Source organism: Ovis canadensis, chromosome 3 (genome assembly GCF_042477335.2).
Source record: "Ovis canadensis isolate MfBH-ARS-UI-01 breed Bighorn chromosome 3, ARS-UI_OviCan_v2, whole genome shotgun sequence".
NCBI lineage: Eukaryota > Metazoa > Chordata > Mammalia > Artiodactyla > Bovidae > Ovis > Ovis canadensis.
Genome location: NC_091247.1, coordinates 42959136 through 42978905, shown reverse-complemented (window position 1 = coordinate 42978905; position 19770 = coordinate 42959136). Strand labels below are relative to the sequence as shown.

Here is a 19770-nt window from a genome sequence, read left to right as displayed (position 1 = left end):
GAGCAACTGGAGTCAACCTTGCCTCAAACTTGAGGATGATCTGGACTTTTTAGATCAAGCTGGGCTTCTGTCACTTCCAGCCAAAATAATTCTAACTACCAAAATAGAAAGCCATATTTAGGAGAGTGAAAACGATTGAGAGGAACTAAGGAATGGAACATAAGGGAATTTTAGAATGTATGTTTGCAATTTAACATAGGGACATCTGGGGTCAGTGCCAGGGAGTTTCACAGAGATTCTGATTTAATAGAACATACTTCTCTCAGGAAGTTAGTCAACATTTTATGACTTGTACCAGCCTCTCTTTTTGGCCTCAGCTTCCCATTGTCACCACCCTATTTCCCATCTCCAGTTCCCTTCTCATTTTTAAACTTATGCCTCATTTTTCTGCCTTTATTCCTCAGTCCCTTTCTTCTGTAAAGCTCAAAACTGAGAAAGGATGTTTCATAATATAAAAGAACATAATCTTGTAGAATTGGAAGAAAATGAAAGATCATATGTTTGTAGCAACTGTGGCTCCAATAAACCAAACATTCTACCCAAGCTTTTTGGAATGGGTAAAAGGAAAAGAAGAAAACAAAATTCAGTAAGATATGGTCCCCTTATCAGTTAGCGTTTGCTGTGTAACAAACCACCACAAGGGACTTCCCCCACTGTTCACTGGTTAAGTCTCTCTGCTTCCTGGCACTACAGGGGGTGCCAACTTGATCCTTGGTGGTGGAACTAAGATCCCACATGCAGGGCAGCGTGGCCAAAAATCAAATAAACATTTTATTATCTCATGAGTCTCCAGTTTTTCAACAGGGTGACTGACTGCTCTAACCTCAGCCAGCTTAGCTAGGGCTGGATGAGCCAGGAAGGGCTCTCCTATATCTGGTGATTTGCAGGCTGACTGGTCGGGCTGGAGGAACTCATCTCTGCTCCACTTGATCTGTTATCCTCTAGAAGGCCTGCCCAGACTAGATTACATGGTGGGGGTGGCAGGGTTCCCAGATCAGCAAGAGGGCAAACCCCAAAGTGCATGCATTTTTCAAGCCTCTACTTGCATCACATTTGTTAATATTGTCTCATTAGCCAGAAAAGTCACACAGCCAACCCAGAGTCAAAAGTCAAGACCCAGGGAAATAGACTCTCCTTCCTGAAGAAAAGAGGAGCAGAGTCACATGGCAAGGGATGTGCATACAAGGATGGGAGGAATCTGTAACCTTTTTATAGTCTACTTCAATCTCTAACACAAATTTCACAATTAGAGAAGGATATTTATAATAATAATAATATACATTGATCACACGTATGATTTATAATGATTTATACAAGTATATGATAAATATATTAGAAAATATACAACTAAATAAATATCTTTAATATAAGTATTATATGTCTACATATAGGTATCCTATTTATGTATAGGAGTACCATTGATAGAATTAACCTCTGCCTTTAGAATCATTGATTTATGGCTAAGTGACTAAGAGTGCTTAATATTTAATAGATTTGTGCATGCTATAAAACTCTTCTCAATAATTAAGCAAATAAAGAGAGACCTTATGAACTTATGCTTTTCCCTTCTTCCTCAGCAGGAAAAGCCTGTCTCTCATATGCCTTTCTTCTTAAAATAGGTATATCCCTAAAGAGATCTAGATAATTGAAATGTTTGTTAAAAAAAGCAAAACCATGAAAACACATAAAAAACACTAGGGAAATTTTATTTAAGGTTACTATCGTTGGAATAATTTGGCAAAGCCAAAAATCATCCCTTAATTTGTTCATTATATTAACTCAGATTTTATGCATCATTTTGGAATTAAAGCAAAGCTCACTTGTATACTTTTCTGATGCTGGAAGAGGTGGTGCTCTTGATGGGGAAGTGATGATGGAAAGTTGAGAGGTAGTGGTGCAGGTATTGTGATGGTGGTGGAATTGATGGTAGTGGAGGTGATTATGATGATTATAGAAATCATGGTGGTGGAAGGATCTGAAATAAAAACCTTCAATTTGCTGTAAGTTTCCCTGTGGACCTCTCGCCAGATCCCAGATGTACAGACAGCTAAGCAAAGAAAAAAAACAGTTAAGTCACAGAAGAGAAGCAGATAAAGGATAGGATAAGATGCCCTGTAGGCCAGGCAATTTCCCATGATGCCAGGAGAGGAAACCAAATACTCTTCGCCTCAGTCGAGTATCACTTGCTCCAGGGAAGCGTCTGTGCCCCTCCTCTTAGCTGGGCGAGATGCTCCTCCATTGTGTGCTCTCATCATCTTCTGTCCTAGAGCTCTTTACAGCTTTTGTAATTTGGTATCTGCTTGTCTCCCAAGCTCACGGAGAGCAGAGAACACATCTTTTTCTCTCCTATCCAGTAGTCACTCTGGCTACAATTGTTGTTTAGTCGCTCAGTCATGTCCGACTCTTTGTGACCCCTTGGACTGCAGCATGCCAGGCTACCCTTTTCTTCACCATCTCCCGGAGCTTGCTCAAACTCATGTCCATTGAGTCAGTTATACCATCTAACCATCTCCTCTGTTGTCCCCTTCTCCTCCTGCCCTCAATCTCTCCCAGCATCAGGGTGTTATCTAATGAGTGGGTACCCTGTAATACTTACTGAGTAAGTGAATGATAAGTCATCATGTCTTGCCTTCTTTCTTTTCCTCTAAAAGTGCATTTTGCTCCATGACATCAGAGAAAGTGCCCTTCTGAGTGAATCCTTGTGTGTTGCTGGCCTAGCTTTCTGGTTTCAGATAGAGGCTGAGAAGGTCCACAGTTGAACAGTAGTATATTAATAAAATCATGGAGTACTCAAGTTGAAAGAACATTAAAGAACCACCTGGTTTCAGATGAGGAAACAGGAAATCAGATAAGCCAAGGGACTCCCTTAAAACCACACAGATAGTCAGGGTCAAATCCAGAATCATACTTCAGGAACTCAAAGTCCAATTCCATAACTAAGGTGCCTTTGTTGGAATAATACAGGATGTACCCTTGGCACTTAGTTCTAGTTATGGTGATGGGAGGTATTTGCTTATTGATGTGGAAGCTCATTCCTAAAAGGGAAAATGAAAAGTTGCTTTTGGCTTTCCAAAAACTACTCAGGGAGCTGTACATTTTTATCTTGCATTTTTACTCACGTTAAATTCTACTGAGCACTGCTAGTCTTGGGCAGTGATGATAATCCCTTTCTCTAGTTCTTGGTTTCGGAGTGGCTATGGTTTCTTCTTTTAACTAGATGGTGTGTTTTTTTTTTTCCTGTTCTTCCTTACACTGAACTGTCACAGGGTGACCAGTAAAATGAAAGGTGTCTGCTAGGGAAATTCAGGAAAGATCTGAATCTATGAACAAAAGAGAGATATATGGTTAGAGGGAGTGCTCCCCTCTACCAGTGATGTTAAGTGCTCCCAGGAGGTGAAAACCAAAATAGTCAAAGAAGAGCTGACCAAGAATCCTGAAGTTGTTGAGCTCTTGAGTTAACCAGACTTGGAACTTACCTATCTCTGGACTCTATGTTATGTGTAATAGTACATCCTTGTTATTTAAGCTACTTTTTACCAGTACACATGAGATGGTTGGATGGCATCACTGGCTCAATGGACATGAGTTTGAGTAAACTCTGGGAGTTGGTGATGGACAAGGAGGCCTGGTGTGCTGCAGTCCATGGGGTCACGAAGAGTTGGACACAACTGAGCCACTGAACTAAACTGATAGGTTGTGTGCTCTTAACATGTGATGATTTGTTCCCTTGTTATTTGTGATTATAAAAGTAAGCCCTGTTCACTGTACAAATATTTGAAGTATAAAAAAATATTGCAAGGGAAATAACATTTCAATAATCCTATCTCCTTGGTATGCTGCTGCTGCTGCTGCTAAGTCACTTCAGTCGTGTCCAACTCTGTGCACGGGGCTCCCCCGTCCCTGGGATTCTCCAGGCAAGAACACTGGAGTGGGTTGCCATTTCCTTCTCCAATGCATGAAAGTGAAAAGTGAAAGTGAAATCTCTCAGTCGTGTCCGACCCTCAGCAACCCCATGGACCACAGCCTTCCAGGCTCTTCCGTCCATGGGATTTTCCAGGCAAGAGTACTTGAGTGGGGTGCCATTGCCTTCTCTGATCTTTATAGACTTTGTTCCTTTATATAGTATATATTTGAATAAAATACAATATGCATTTTAACAAAAATAAGATCACAACATACTCTTTTGTAGATTCTTAACAAAAACCTCAGTGATAATATGCGTATGTTCAGAACCCTAAATGTCTCATACATGTTTTCTAGAAAGCAGCTATGAGTTGACATCATTCTCTTTAGTCTTAATGCACATATGTATAGATGTAAGAATAGTTGGCAAATAATTGACAGCTGGAATAATAGTTTTGTATAAATTATTTTATTCTTGAGTCCCTACTGTAACCCTCCTAAACTAGTACCTTAGCATTTATAACAAATATTGAATCCATTTGAACTGGCCTTTTTCACCAACTAAATCCTAAGTTCCTGGAGGGAATAGGAAAAGCTGTGACCAAATTAGCTAAGTTCTATACACACCTATTGTCGGAATGTGTAGGGCATGCACGGTACTCAGAAAATATTTATAGGATGAACAAATGAAAAACAGCCTGTATCATTTTTGTTTCACAATTAACAATAAATAATCTGTAAGCAAATTTACATCATCATTTGCATTGGAATTCTCATTTCACACCAGTTAACACAATGATAAACATCACAATAAGAACAAACATTATCATCAGCAACATCATCATAAATCTTTTAATAGCCTGGACTTGAAGGTTCTGCCTAAAGTCTGTCTTCTAGTTCTAGACTCAAATTTTAACCATTAACATTTTACCCAACATCAAACATCTTAGCGGATTCCCCAGTGGCTCAGATGGTAAAGGATGAGCAGAAAAACCATCAGATACTCCAACATAGCAAACCTGATATTTTTGGTTAGCAGATCTTTTAAAATGCTGGTAGCAGATTAAATGTGTTCATTTTTATCTCAGTGCTTGCTCTCCCGTAGCTGTATAATCTGTACTTTCCTATCTATTCTTCCTCATTTCCATTCCCTCCTACACCTACCATAGTCTAGCTTTTGTTCTCACCACTTCACACAAGCTGCTCTGAGGTTTATTGTTGTTGGTGCCCGGGGGCTCAGTGGTAAAGAATCTACCTGTAGTGTAGGAGCTGCAGGAGAGGCAAGTTTAATCTCTGCATTGGGAAGATCCCCTGGAGAAGGAAATGGAGAGCAGCCTGGCGGGCTATAGTCCACCAGGTCGAGAAAGAAGCGGACATGATTTAGCAACTTAACAACAAAACTTCACCCAAGCTGCTCTGGGGTTAGATCTCTTTATCTGATTGCTAAATCTGGCAATCTTTCTTCAGTATTGATTGGTAACCTAACCTAGCCGACCACTTCCACCTTCTTAAAACTCTTCCTCCAGCAGCTTCCACGCTGTCAACTTCTGATTCCTCTTTACTTCTCTGTTACTGAGCAGCTAAGCATTATTGTAAGAGTATGCAGTAATGTTAATAATGCTGGCATCTACTGAGAGCTTCCCAAGTGCCAGGCAATGATTTTAAATTTTAAACTACATATATGAACTCAATTTCACCAAAGCAGGAGCTAAAAAACTTTTTCTTAGCAATAAATATTTTCTTAAAAGTAAATAGTTTTGGCTCTGCCAGCCCTGTGATCTATGTCGCAACCATTGATCTCAGCCAGTATAGCACAGAAAGTGACCACAGACAGTACATAAATGAATGGGTATGGCTGTGTTCCAAGAAAACTTTTTCTACAAAACAGGTGACTCAGTTTGGTGCAGGGACTGTAGTTTGCCAAACTCTGCTCTAAAATCTAAGTTATGCCATAGCAGAAGTTTTTTTCTGTTTTGATGTATGATAGATAGTTAGGAAATATTTGCTGAATGAATACTTTCCTTCTAAGAAAGGAACTATATATTTTAATCTCCATTTTACAAATAAGGATGCGGAAGCACTGAAGTTAAATAACTTGCCCAAAGTCACCAACTGGTATGTGACAAATCCAGGAACTAAACCCACACAAGTCTGACGTCAGAGCTTGTGCTTTTAATCACCTACTCTAGAGCGGTGGCATGGAGAAGATGGGCAGCTATTCTCATGGGAGTCCAGAGGAGTTCTTTTAGTTGGATCTTGAAGAATGAAGAAGAATTCACCAGGAGGAAGGAGAGTGGGAAGGGGGAGGCTTTTCATGCTAAAGATGTAAAAACTGTAAACATACAAAAACAGATAAGTTAAGTGTTAGTTGCTTAATTGTGTCAGACTCTTTTCAACCCTATGGACTGTAACTCTCCAGGCTCCTCTGTTCATGGAATTCTCCAGGCAAGAATACTGGAGTGGGTAGTTATTCCCTTCTCCAGAGGATCTTCTCAACCCAGGGATCAAACCCTGGTCTCCTGCATTGCGGGCAGATTCTTTACCATCTAAGCCACCAGGGAACATACAAAAAATGGATGCCTGATATAAAAAGAACTGGCAGCCAAGGAAGAAAGTTGCTTAGGGAATGCATTCACTTTTCAGTAATTCACATGTCTAGACACAGGGTTTAAGGTGGAAAGTGGTACAGATGAGGCTAAAGAAGCATGCTGAAGGGCCTGATATGACGTGTGAATGGACTTGGATTTGGATTTGGAGGCAGATGGGGAGCCTGAGAAAGAATGACCATATTTGCATTTTAGGTCAATTTTTAAAATTACATTTTATTTTAAAATTAGATGATACATGACTATTGTACCACATTCAAAAGCTGAAAAGGTCTTCCCTTTGCCTGCCTCCAACCATGCAGTTCGCTGTCCCAGAGTCACTCACGGTTTCCAGTTAGGTAACTTTCACTGTAGTGGGAAGAATCGATTGGGTTGGGATGAACTGGGTATTTTATTAATTTAGTTAATTAGTAAAGTTACCAGTAAATTGATTTAGTTTTTCTCCTTAGGGTGGATGATAATGATAAAACGTTGAGGAAGACTGCCCTACACTTTTATAAATCGTTTTATAAATTGCTCCTCTGTTAAATCTTCTTCAAACAACTCAAGTTGTGTGCATCTGTGTCTGCCCATGCACTAAACTGCTAATGGAGAGTGGGCTAGAATGGTGGATAGTTATCCACATGGTGCATAATCATGATGAAGGGACTTCCCTGACAGTCCAGTCGCTAAGATGCCACACTGCCAATGTAGGGGGCCCGAGTTGGATCTCTAGTCAGGTAATGAGATTCTGCATGCCACAATTAAAGATACTACTTGCCACAACTAGGACCTGGCACAACCAAATAAATAAATATTAAAAAAAAAAAAAAGGCAATGTAACTTCTTGGTAGTAAGTGCGAACTGGTGGGATTAGAATCCTGGCCCTGCTGAGTGACCTTTAACCTCTCTGTGCCCTTGCAAAATGGGCATAATAATGGTACATACCTGCTAGAGGTTGGGAAAATCTGACCCAGGGTGTGTTAGCTATTATTTGAGGAAGGGGTTTTTGGAGAGGGTGGAAGAAAAAAGCTTTCGAAGTAGGAATGAGGAATATGGGGAGTGCCAACACCACTTCCCATGCCCACAGGCGTGGGATGATGAATAGTATCGGTTCTAGAATTCAACAGAGGAAGGAAGTTCCTTAGGGAATACAGTCGCTATGCTGTTAAGGACAGAACTAGAGGGTTAAAAGGTGAAAGGAAGTTTATTTATAATTGAATGGAGGTTCTGGGGCACAGAGGAAAAGGCCTGAGAAAGGAGAGGGCAGAAGGTGGAAAGAAAACCCAGAGCAGGGTGGCAGGTTAGAGATTAGGATAGGGGAGAAGAGACCTGGCTGGAGGCAGGGCCACTGCCTATGACAGCTCTGGGCTGAGCAGAGCAGGGAGTGGACCACTACGGTCATTTCTAACCAGGTGCCTATTTTTGTAGAGCCCACCAGCTGAGAATGGTTTCTACATTTGTAAAATTACAATTAAGAATAGTATTTCATGATGCAGGAAAATTATATGAAATTTAATGTCAGTATTTATAAACAAAGTTTTACTGGATCACAGCCATGCTGATTCATTTACATATGGTCTATGGCTGCCTTCACACTCCAGGAGTAGAACTGAGTAGTTTACACAAAGACCAAATGGCCCACGTAGCTAAAAGTATTTACTATCTGGCGCTTTATGGATAGTTTGTCAGCCCTTGCTCTGGTGGGTCATTCATAGTCCCTAATATGAATGACAACCCCTGGAATTGTACAACACAGGGCCTTGGCCCTAGGAGCACTCATTTTGGATGGTGGTAAAGGATAACAGTGAGGAAAGGCTTGGATGAAATTATAAGGCCTCAAGGCTCTTTTTGAAATGTGGGTGCAAGTTTGTTTTGTCAGAACAAAGCAAGACTGTCGGCCTGGATTCAAGCCACCAGCTCTTGCATGGTGAGGAGCCAGGTGTGGTAGATACAACTGATGGCCCACACAATCTCCATTTCTCCTATTGTTCCTTGCAAACAGAAGCGTGATTTTATCAAGATGGAATTGTGCCCTATTAAAAATAATCATCTCAAATAAGGAAAGTGCTCAAAGAAGGATGGGTACATGTCAAAAGGACACAGAATTCAGCTTAAAGGGGCCCGTAACGGCAAACCTGCAACAATTTGAGCATCAAAATATGTAAAGATAGTTGTTGACTTTAACTCACTGAATAGACTAGGAATCCATGAGTTGAGACTGAAACAAACAAATAAATGGAGGAGGAAGAAAAGTTGGTCTATATAATCTATAGTAAAAAGAAAAGTAGTGAATTACAGAATGAATGACAGAATTAGAAAATCACTGTTTTGCAGTCACCTTAATATTATTTCAGGCAACGTCAATGAATGCTAAAATCAGCAGATGAAAATTTGCTGAGAAACATGACATTTACAGGCTTCCCAGGTGGTGCAGTGGTAAAGAATTCACCTGCCAGTGCAGGAGATGCAAGAGATGCAGGTTCAATCCCTGGGTTGGGAGGATCCCCTGAAGAAGGAAACGGGAACCCACTTCAGTATACTCATCTGAAAAATTCCATGGACATAGGAGCCTTGCAGGTTACAGTCCATGGGGTTGCAAAAAGTCAGACACTACTGAGCACACACACACAGCAGCACAACATTTATTGGAGTTGCCAAGCATCTTCCCCACATTCTTATTACTTTAATATCAAAGGGGAAACAGTAACTTTGTAGAAGGGAAATCTGACCAATATCATCTTACTCCCTTAACCAAGTGATCAAAGTTAATATCAAAATTATGCACCTCCTAAAATGATGCCCTGAGGAGGACATCATATCATTTCTGTAGGATTCTAGTCAAAAATATGTAAGCAGAATCACAAGAAAACATAAAACCGAAATACAGTTTTACAAGTAATTGCCCTATGATTTTCAAAAATGTCAGTGATATGAAAGATGACAGTTTGAGGACCTTTCTAGATTAAAGCAGACTAAAGCCGCATGACAACAAAATGCAATGTTTGATTCTGGGTTGGTTTCCTGGACTGGAAAATATATTTTTCTTTGTGATAAAGCCCGGGAGTGAGACAACTGGCAAAAGTTATAGTTTAAATAATAACATTGGATCAATGTTAATATTTTGATTTTGATGATTGTACTATGGTTATGTAAGAGAAGATCCTTATTTTAAGGAAGTACATACTAAAGTGGGGCTTCCCTGGTGGCTTAGAGAGTAAAGAATCTTCCTGCAGTGCAGGAGACCCGGGTTCGATCCTTGGGTTGAGAAGATCCCTGGAGAAGAGAATAGCTACCCACTCCAGTGTTCTGGCCTGGATAACAGAGGAGGTAAGTAAACTTCCTGTATTTGTTGGACTTCCCTGGTGGTCTCATGGCTAAGACTCTACGCTCCCAATGCAGGGGGCCAAGGTTCAATCCCCGGTCAGGGAACTAGACACACATGCTGCAACTAAGACCTGGCATAGCCAAATAAGTATTTTTCTTCCTGGAGTCGGGTTGCTTGGGAATGCAGCCCAAAGTGGGTGGTAAACTCCATCTAAGGCTAAATACCGGCATGAGACCGATAATCAACAAGTACCGTAAGGGAAAGTTGAATTTTTTTTTTTTTTTTTTGTGGGCTTCCCTGGGGGCTCAGAGGTTAAAGCATCTGCCTCGAATGCGGGAGACCAGGGTTTGATCCCTGGGTTGGGAAGATCCCCTGGAGAAGGAAATGGCAACCCATGCCAGTACTCTTGCCTGGAGAATCCCATGGACGGAGGAGCCTGATAGGCTACAGCCCATGCTCAATTCAATTCAATTTCATACTAAAGTATGTAATAATAAATATGCATGAGAGATAAAGTAAATGTGGTGAATTTTTTTTAAATGATTACTTTTTTTATTGGAAGATAATTGCTTTACAATATTGTGCTGGTTTCTGCCCTATATCAACATGAATCAGCCACAGGCATAAACAGGTAATTTCTCCTAAATTGCAGATCATATATCCAGCTACCTACTGTAAACCTATGTCTGTGGTCCACAATCACTTCAACAGTTACAAAGATGAACACACTCACATACACACACAAAGGATTCTCTTTCTCTCTCCCCCTCTCTCTTTTCTTCTAACCACCATCCAAATACTTTCCCAAGTCAGAAACTCAGGAGTCATCCTCTCCTCTTCCTATTTTCTTACCCCTGATATGTGATTAGTCATCCAGGTCTTGATGACTGTATTTCCTAAATAGTTTCTGAATCCATTTCCTCCTCTTCATTCTCATTAACCGGATAGATGCCTCATCATCTCTCACGGTATTTTTTTTCATTAACCTTCTCAACAATCTCCCCGCCTCTGTCCTTTGCTCCCCTAACATACTGTTGTCCATTATCTTTCTAAAATGTAAATATGATCACTAAGCCTTCTTATTTTAAAAGTTCCTGTCAATTAACTATTTATGGTAATAGCTGCCCCTTGGTCCCTAATTCCTAGTGTGGTATGACAGTGCTCACAGATTAACATTTGTCTCTCGGCTGCCTTCAGCGCCACATCTCAGAAGGATGGTTGACTGCCCTGGCTGGTGTTATATTCTTAGGAGAAGACTTTTCCTAGGTTTCAATAAACCAGTGGTCTTCCCTTGCTCTAGTGCTCTATTACTCACAGCAAGTTGTAACTCACTTTATTCCATGTCAGATGACCTGATGACCTACTTTTTTATTTATAGCAAAAATAAATTTTATATATCAATTGAAATGAGATGTTGGAGCCACATGTGTGATGGTGAGAGTTGAGCATTGCCTGAATCCAACGAATGTCATTCATATAGGTGATGTTTTAATCTATGTATGCTGGCCCACGTAGGTGAGCCCTATAACACACCCTGGCTCTGCACTGTGGGTCTCCTGTTGTGTTGACTATTTTTGAGTTAAGCAAGCCTAGAGTCCTGGGACTGACTCCTCCATTTCCTGAAGCCAGCTTCTGGGACTTGAGTAGGATGGAGAGTCAGTAACAGAGCTGGAAATGAAGTTATTCAACTTTGGAGATGCCAGTGATGAGCTTTATCCTTTAATAACCTTTACTGCTCTGTTCCTAGATAAATACTTTTTTTTTTCCCCCAAACCCAAATGAAATGGACCCATTAAAACCTTCCCTCACCCAGGCAGATTTAGACATTCCTCCTAGGAGAGCCCTTGGTACTGACTACCCTATAATGCAATTAAGTATCTGCATGTCCATTTCTCTGCTTCTTGTTTCCCACATCTGAACATGAATCTTACTCCTTTTAGTATGTCCTCCATGAGCATATAGTCCCGAAGTAAAGCTTGATATGTAAGGAATAATCAAAAAGTGTGTAACTAAATGAATGGGTGTTTCTTCTAGGTTCCAAGTAGACTGTGATGGAGAGGATTGGGACCTGGTTACCACTGCCAGTTAGTTCTTCCACTAACTAACTTTGTGATGACCATCTTCCAATAGCTCCTTCCCCACATTGATGAAGTGGAGACAATAATACCCACCTGGCAAGAGTTGTTTTGAAAATTAAAAGTTACTAATTATTTATTCATTCACTTGTAGGGATAAATTCTATTCTTGAATAGAATTCAAGAATTCACTATGTTAGGTACCAGGGGTATAGCATTCTCTTTTCCTCATAAAGCTTTTCAATTTAGCTAGAAAGGCAAATTCAGTGTTAATCGCTCAGTCGTGTCGTTGTGACCCCATGGACTGTAGACCACCAGGCTCCTCTGTCCATGGAATTCTTCAGGCAAGAATACTGGAGTGGGTTGCCATTCCCTTCTCCAGGGGATCTTCCTGACCCAGGAATTGAAGCTGGGTCTTCCACATTGCAGGCAGATTCTCTACCATCTGAGCCACCTGGGAAGCTCAGATAATTAAACAAATACCTACAACAAACTATAGTGAGAATTATGACAGGGGAAGACTAAGACACTATGGGAAAATAGAACAGGGAGTGTGATCTAGTCCAGGAGTTAGGAGAGACCTCTCCAAATAGTGTAAAACATTGGTCAAGTATGATACTCATGTCAGATAAGATATTGGTATAGATGAGACTGCCTTTGACATAGGAGGCAGGCATCACATTGCGAAGTAAGGCTTCCTGGAGAAGGTGGAAACTTTTGTTGAGCTGAATCCAACTTCCTCTGAGGTTGCTGACTCATCTTTATCAGAAAGCATGCTCTTTGAATTGAGTTTCCAGGATCAAAGATGGATTTGCCTTCAACTGTCTACTCCAATTCCTTTGTGGCTCTAAAAACCAAACCCTTCAGTTAATGAAGAATGTAAACCACAGAGACAGGGATGCTGAAGGGACTTTGGAGGGGCTGGTGATGTTTGTAGGCCACGCAGCAGTGTGACACTTGACTTCGGTCTGCAACTGCATCCAGAGTTTGACTGCCTCAGACCACTTCTCCTGTAACCCCCTGGTCCAGGCCACCATTACCCATCACTGGGATACCTGTAAAACTTCTAAAATGGTCTTCCTGTTTTTATCTGTGCCCTCCTACCATCTGCCTCCACACGTCTGCCAACGCTAAAGTTTTTTGTTCCTTCCTTTAGGCACATTAACTTGAAGAAGACCAGCTGTTTGTAAGGAAAGGATGGCTTGGATGAAAGAATATGGAAGGAATTATGCTTACCTGCAGGATGAGGAAATGCAGGTAAGTGGTGCCTGCCTACTTCACAGTGGGAACCTGTGGTAGGTAAATAAACAATACTGAATAAGCCTTCCGCTGCTATGTTTGTATGAAAGTGGTTTTAGATAAGGCTCTGCTCCTTCATCCTTTTCCAGACTCCCCTCCTCCACATTTCCCACACATTCCCTGAGCTGTTTCCTGGCTGCAAACATCCCATCTCTCTGCCCCCTCATCTCCTCCTTTTCCTGACTCACCCTTCACAGTCTCCCAGCAATGCCCAATATACTCTTGTCTTGTCAAAGCCAGCCCCAGACAGTCATCATGATGACCCAGATTCAAGGAAGGAGCCAGCGCCCTATGGTCAGCTTTCAAGGGCACAGAACTAAAATGCTAGACATTCAGTGTGGGTTTGCAGTGAGGACAGTTGACCTGACCCAGGGCTTCAGACAGGAACACATCTTCCAAGGATGATCTGTTTCAGATCCTGGCATTGTTCAAATGCCAGCAAGGTAAGGAATGGAGATGTCTTCTGTTCCAACACCTTTATTTTTTGCCCCTCATTTTTTTTCTGAATTTTAAAAAACACAATAAAGTTGAACGGAAAAGCAATGAAATCCATGGATTCTTCACCTAGATTAACAGTTGTTAACATTTGCTTTCCTTTTCTATCCTTCTCTTTTCTTCTTTCATACTTGAGATTGTCTATTCTCTATCTGTTTATCTATCTATCTAATGTTGGGGAGGAAAATTTTTTCCTCTACTCTTCTTGATTCTTTGGTTGGTCTACTAATCAAATTAATGTAAGACAGATTAACAGGAGCAAAATGAATTTAATTACATACACATGGGACCCCCATAAGAATCTGACACCTGAGGGCAAGAGTGGTTGTAAGCTTAGACGCCACCCTGAGATAAGTAATGGGATAGGGGCCTGGGACTTCAAAAGGGAGGGGGGTAAGTTTCAGGACAGCAAGAAGAGCAGATGTTTGGCAATTAGGTGGTTGCCCTGCCAAACAAATGGGTTTCCCAGGTGGTGCTAGTGGTACAGAACCCGCCTGGCAGTGCTGGATACATAAGAGATGCAGGTTCGATCCCTGGGTCGGAAAGATCCCCTGGAGGTGGGCATGGCAACCCACTCCAGTATTCTTCCCTGAGAATCTCACAGACAGAGGAGCCTGGGGGGCTACAGTCCATAGGGTTGCAAAGAGTCAGACACAACTGAAGCGACTTTAGCACGCACACATGCTGGACAGATAGGTCATTTAGATGAAAGTTATCTCTGGTAATAGCTGTCTCTGAGCCAGGCCTTCTATCCACATTCTTTTAGGCAGTTAAGGGGAGGTAAAAAGTTCTTCCTTTGTCTTTTGGGTATCCATTATCTTCAGCTCAAAATAATTTGCATGGTGAAATGGTGCATTTCGAGGAGGCTGGTTCTGAACCCCTTCACTATCCACATCCACATACATGGTAAACCTTTTGAAAGTAAACTGCAGACAACTTGATACTTCACTGCAAACACTTCATCATGCTTTTCCAAAAGGTTAAAAGCATTTTCTTATAAAACACAATCGCATTATCACAGCCAGAAAATCTAAAATTAGTGAAATATTATTATCTGAAAGTCCCAAGTTTTCCAGTTGTTCCAGAAATATCTTTAAAAGTCTTTCCCATTCCATGCCCCTCACCCTCAACCCAATCAAGGATCAACTGTTCCATTGTTTTGCACTTGTTTGCCATAGCTCTTTGGTTTCCTTCCATTTAGAACAGTCTCCTCATCTGTTGTTCTTGTTTGTCTTTCGCAACATTGACATTTTTAAAGATTCCAGACCAGTTGTCCTTTTGAATGGCTTAAACCTGGACTTGCCAGATTGTTTCCTTGTGATCAGGCACTCTGGATAAATACTTTTTGGCAAGAACATAACATGGACATTTTGGGGATTTCCCATTGCAAGTCCTCAGGAGGTGTATGTCAATTTGCCCTGTTATTGGTGATGCTAATTTTGACTGCTTGGTTTTGGTGGTGCCCATCAGATATTTCTGTTGTAAAGGTACTTTTTACCCTTTGTCAGTAATGAAGGATAAAAGAGAAGTAGTATTCTGAGACCAAGAAATATCCTGTTCTCCCCAAACATTTTACCCAGTGGCTTAGCAACTATTGATAATCTTTGCTCAAAGCATTCATTATTTCATCAGTGGTTGCAAAATGGTAATATTCTGATTATTTCATTCCTTCTACACTTATTATCTATCATTTATTTGTTGAAAAAGCATCCCATCCCACCTTTTAAAAATGTTTAACTTTGAATTCTAGATTCCTTTTCCTTATTGTTTTGTTCAGTGTTATAATCCTTTATTGTCACTGTTTTTAATGTTCAAATTGGTCCATAGAGCCATTATCGTTAATATTTGATTATTCATTTTGACTTCTAAGATTATTATTCCAGGGCAAACAGTTTTCTGTTGCTTTGTCTTTTGTTTTTGTTTCTTGGAGTAGGGTTTGGGATTAGATTCTGGACCAGAAATTTGAAGCTCTAGTTAGGATTCCATGTTCTGAGATGTGTAGCCATTTCAAGAATTTCTAGTTGGCTTAAACCACATGTGCTCATGAAATATGAATCGGAAAAAAAGAAACTAATTTATTTAGTCAGAAAAGATGAAGTCATAGAGGTGTCACCAGAAACCACCATTTTCATTACACCATCTAACATTAGAGAACATTTTCTTTTAGTCTAAAACCCTCCAGGGCAATGTCAGACTTATGAGAGACAATAAGGTTCATCCAAAGAGGACTTTGTAGCTATCCATAGCTGGTTCAAATCCCAGGTCTTTCTCAGCTGTGTGACTTGACCTTTCTCATCTCTTTCCTGAAGCAGATAATGAGAATACATGTATCCCCTACTTTTGGAAAGTTTGCTTTTATGCCCCTTCAATTTTACAAAAGACCTACATTAGTACTGTTTTCTATAACTGCAAGAAATCTGAAGAGGATTTTCATTTTTCAGACAAAAAGGTAAAAAGTGAAAAAGGCATTCAACATTGGTTTTGCTGGAGCCAGCGGAGAGGCAAGGCACCTCAAACAGCAGCAGTGAAACCACCAAGCTCCTTTCCTGGGAACCACTCTCAGCATCTCAGCATCTCAGCATCCAGCCCCACTGCTTTTAGTTGTGTCTCTGAGCATCTGTGCTTTATCTCCATTTACTCTATATCTGTTAGCAAGATGCATTCTAAGGTAATTGCTTCTTTGCTTTACACCATTTCGACTTACGAAAGGTTTCACAAACACTCTCCTTTTGGAGAGTGGGGGAAATCTGTACTGTTAACCTCACTCTAAAGATTTTGTCACGATTAAAAGCGATGTAGCTTTAGTGCTTGTCAAATAGTAGGAACTCAGGGCAAGTCATTCCTTTCAAAAGAGAAGTAGAGAAGGGAACTAAGTTGGGTTGCCTGAATGGCTAAAAGCCTGTGGTGTAATAGCTAAACAAATGCAAATGAGTTGGCTGCGCCAAGGTAGAGACGCTCTGAAACCATTTCCTCTGCTCATGGACGCCTGTAGGAAATGCATCTCACATACACGCTCCGTGGAATACAGGCTCGATGGAGCAGGGATTTCCATCTGTTTTATTCACTGTTTTGTTCCCAGTGTGTAAAACATAGTAGGTGGCTTATTCAGTTCAGTTCAGTCACTCAGTCGTGTCCGACTGTTTGCGACCCCATGGACTGCAGCACGCCAGGCCTCCCTGTCCATCACCATCTCCCGGCGTTTACTCGAACTCATGTCCATTGAGTTGGTGATGCCATCCAGCCGTCTCATCCTCTGTCATCCCCTTCTCCTCCGTCCTTCAATAGAAAGGTGGCTTATTATATATCTTTTGAATGACTGAATAAGTGAATGAGTGAATCAGCATAGCTTACCAGATAAAATAGTTACCTACTGCTTATGTAAAGAAAGCAGAGTGCCAAAGAAATGATGCCTTAGAACTGTGGTGCTGGAGAAGACTTCTGAAACTTCCCTGGACAGCAAGGAGATCAGCAAGAAGATGAAACCAGTCAATCTTAAGGGAAATCAACCCTGAATACTCTTTGGAAGGACTGATGCTGAAGCTGAAGCTCCAGTATTTTGGTCATCTGATGTTAACAGCCGACTAACTGGAAAAGTCCCTGATGCTGGGAAAGATTGAGGGCAGAAGGAGAAGAGGGTACCAGAAGATGAGATGGCTGGATGGCATCACCAATGCTATGGACATGAACTTGGGCAAACTTTGGGAGATGGTGAGGGACAGGGAGGCCTGGCATGCTGCAGTCGATGGGGTCACAAAGAGTTGGATACAGCTGGGCGACTGAACGACAACAATAGCTGTTTGTGTAACTTCAAAGCGTCAGCCTCTATCCTTCTCCCCCTTTTCTAGAGTTGGGTTCCTATGACATAAAGTGGTGTATCAGTTTGCTACCACCACAGTTATGCTGTCTAACTAATTATCCTGAAGCTCGAACAATAGTCCTTTATTTGCATGCTCATAGGTCTATGGGTTGGCTTGGCTTAACTGAGCTAGGCTGGCTGTTCACTCTGGGATCCAAGCACCAGGTTGGATTCAGCTATGTTTCATGTGTCTCTCATCCTCCTTGGACCAGTGACTACCTGGGGCATGTGGCCTGTTCTCTGTCTCTCCTTCTGGGGTCCAAGGGGCAGGGAATGGGTGTTTGTGTGGGGAATGGGCATAGTCTCACTAAGCTGACATTTAGCTTTTCCCATCATTCTCCTGACAATTTCAGTGGGTGATTTTATTTTTTTTTAATTAGTGGAAAATAGCTTTACTTACAATTTTGTGTTGGTTTCTGCTGTACAACAATGTGAATCAGTCATAATTACATATATAAGCTTCCCTGGTGGCTCAGAGGTTAAAGCGTCTGCCTCCAATGTGGGAGACCCGGGTTCAATCCCTGGGTCAGGAAGATCCCCTGGAGAAGGAAATGGTAACCCACTCTAGTATTCTTGCCTGGAGAATCCCATGGACAGAGGAGCCTGGTGGGCTACAGTCCATGGGGTCACAAAGAGTCGGACACGACTGAGCCACTTCACTTCACTTCATCCCTTCCCTCTTAAGTCTCCCTCCCTCCCCCCATCCCACCCTCTATGTCATCACAGGGCGCCAGGCTGGGCTCGCTGTGCTATTTAGCAACTTCCCAAGTTGGACACAACTTAGTGACTAAACCACCAACACCGCTATCTATTTTGCGCACAATAGTGTATATATGTCAGCGCCACTTTCTCCGTTTGTCCTACCCTCACCTTCCCCTGCTGTGTCCACAAGTCTGTTCCCTACTAGGATCATCAGTACCATTTTTCTAGATTCCTTATATATGCAATAATATATGTTTGTTTTCTTTTTCTGACTTACTTCACTCTGTATAAGAGACTCTAGGTTCATCTACCTCACTACTACTGACTTATATTCATTCCTTTTTATGGCTGAGTAATATTCCATTGTATAAATGTAGGTGGGTGATTTTGGATCTCCTAGATACAGACATATACACACACTTCACATTCCCCTCTTATAGACAAGCATGAATTCTCAGAGGTAATACAAGATCCTAGGGTTAAGAAAGGAGCCAGGTACCTCTGAATGGACACTTTCTTACCTCCTGAACTTCCTGGAAGGGACTTGACTAAATTCTGAGCCAAGAGCTCTTGTTCTCAGTTTTGGGGCAGGTCAGAACCGAGACCAGTTTATTCCCCAAGTTATGCATGTATAACAAATCATGGCAGGGTAAAGAAAAAACAGCGTGATTACAGCAGAACTTTACAGAGCTCCTCCAGCCCCCATTCCATCCCCAGCTTCCCCATGCTGCCCACACCTGCGTCTCACAGCAGCTGACTATAGGGAAAGCTGGAAAGCTGCAAAGCTGTGGCCTTGAGGAGGCAGCAGACAACACTCCTTTTGTAGGAGATCCTGCAACCTACTCCTGTATCCCTAACCTACCCTCTTTCCCACATCCCCACTCACCTTGGCTTTCTTTTCTACAGCTTAATCCCCCTTCCTGTAAAGTTTAAATCTTTTTGAGTATTTTTCTTTTGCTCTTGGAATGGACCTTGGGGTGCACTAAACTCATCTTCTACACTTTATAGATGAGAAAACCAAGGTCCAGAGAAGGTGGGTGTCACACTAAACCGGGAATTCCAGCCTCTGGTTTCCCTTTGGCACTCTTTCCTTTGTGTGGGATTGCTTCTCCTCTGCTCAAAGCAAATAAAAAGAAATAGAGAGCTCCGCTCTATACAAAATGTGGTACAAATGCTAGGCATCGATGTTGGGATGAGCTGCAGGAAATGGCTTTTATCAATACTTCCTTTTCACATTCATCTTGACTAAAAGCTAAGGGCATCTGTAGGTCATATAATCACCCCCTCCCTTTTTTCTGGTGGCATAATCCAAGTGAAACGCATTTCTCTTGGCACATATTTACCCTAGTTAAAAGCCTGGGGGCTTTCTCCTTCAGTTTGGAGCTCTGCTCCTGGTAGCTGCAAGCAAAACAGATTGTCTTCCTTTCCTTTCAGATTGAAATTCCCTGGTGAACAGGCGCTTGGCTTGGCATGCGGTAGAAAGCGCCCCCCCACCCCCGCCCCGCCCCAGGAACCTCTTCCTCGTCT

General features: G+C 41.6%; 1 long non-coding RNA gene across 1 annotated transcript; it reads left to right on the top strand.

The window, feature by feature from the left end:
* Nucleotides 1-9729: 9729 nt before the first annotated feature.
* On the top strand, nucleotides 9730-16353 carry LOC138436814 (uncharacterized). Its single transcript, XR_011255631.1, has 3 exons — nucleotides 9730-9818; nucleotides 13048-13148; nucleotides 16127-16353. It is a non-coding gene; the product is annotated as an uncharacterized lncRNA (long non-coding RNA).
* The last annotated feature ends 3417 nt before the right edge of the window (nucleotides 16354-19770 follow it).